Raw genomic sequence first — 1,607 nt, 5'->3', positions numbered from 1 at the left:
TTTTCTTCCTTCCCTGTCTTTTTAATGACCTTTTGCTTTCTTCATGGATGATGTTCTTGATGTCATCCCACAATTCCTCTGGTTTTTAGTCTTTGGTAGTCAGTGCATCAAATCTATTCTTTAGATGATCTCTTAAGTTGAGGAGTGATATAATCAAGGTCATATTTTGGCTCTCATGGACTTATTTTAATTGTCTTCGATTTCAACTTGATCTCGCATATGAGCGGTTAATGGTCTATTTAGAATTGGTTTAGAAGGACAAATATAAAACTGTTGTTCTATTATCAATTAGAACAATGAATTGTGCAAGCAGCATTAAAAAAAGAGAGAAAGAGAGAGATACTACTTTCCCTAAAATGCTTATTTTAATGAGGGTAGAGAGTTGTAACTAAGTTACTGCCCTGGATACAAGTTGCTTCCTGGGAAGCCCCTGAAATGCCTTCTATCTTCCATTCCTGGTCCTAATACACTTAGGTCATAGGGATGCATGAATCAAACTGCAATGTAGGTGCTAAACCATATCTACAGGTCTGTTGTTTAAATGCATGTTGCATAGCACTTAAATGAATTCTGTGGGGGGGGGGATGCATTTTGTTACAGTGGAGTGACCTCACAAGAAAGTCCGTATTGTCATCTAATAATTGTTATTAGGTGTTGTCAAGTGGGTTTTGACTCATAGCAACCTAATGTAAAACAGAAGAAAACACTGCCTGGTCCTGTGCCATCCTCACAATGGTTGCTATGCTTGAGCCCATTGTTGCAGTGACTGTGTCAATCCAACTAGTTGAGGGTCTTCCTCTTTTGGGCTGACCACCTGTTTTACCAAGGATGATGTCCTTCTCCAGGGACTGGTCCCTCCTGATAACATATACAAAGGATGAGAAGCCAAGTCTTGCCATCCTCTCTTCTAAAGAGCATTCTGGCTGTACTTTCTCCAGGACAGATGTTTTCATTCTTTTAGCAGTTCATGGTGCATTCAGCATTCTTTGCCAATATCAATTCATCAGTTCTTCATTGATCTTCCTTATTTATTGTCCAGCTCTCACATGCATATGAGGCTATTGAAAAGACCATGGCTTGGGTCAGGCTCACTTTAGTCCTCAAAGTGACGTCTTTGCTTGACCCTTTAAACAGGTCTTTTGCAGCAGATTTGTCCAATGCAATATGTCATTTGATTTTTTTGGCTGCTGCTTCCATGGGTATTAATTGTGGACCCAAGTAAAATTAAATCTTTGACTACATCAGTATTTTCTCCATTTATTGTGATGTTACTTATTGATCCAGTTTTAAGGACTTTTCTTTATGTTGAGGTGTAATCCATACTGAAGGCTGTAGCCTTTGATCTTTATCAGTAAGTGCTTCAAGTCCTCTTCACTTTCAGCAAGCAAGGTTGTCATCTGCATACCACAGGTTATCAATGAGTCTTCCTCCCTCCTGGTGCCACCTTCTTCTTCCTGTAGTCCAGCTTCTCAGGTTGTTTGCTCAGTGTACAGATTGAATGAGTATGGTGAAAGGATACAGCCCTGGTGCACACATTTCTTGATTTTAAAATGAAAGGAGTTGAAGTATCCCTTTGTTGTATTCAAACAACTGCCTCTTGGTCTATG

Source organism: Orycteropus afer, unplaced genomic scaffold (genome assembly GCF_000298275.1).
Source record: "Orycteropus afer afer isolate SDZICR_OR568_19922 unplaced genomic scaffold, OryAfe1.0 scaffold00170, whole genome shotgun sequence".
NCBI classification, from domain to species: Eukaryota; Metazoa; Chordata; class Mammalia; order Tubulidentata; family Orycteropodidae; genus Orycteropus; species Orycteropus afer.
Note: the sequence above shows the minus strand (reverse complement) of the source record.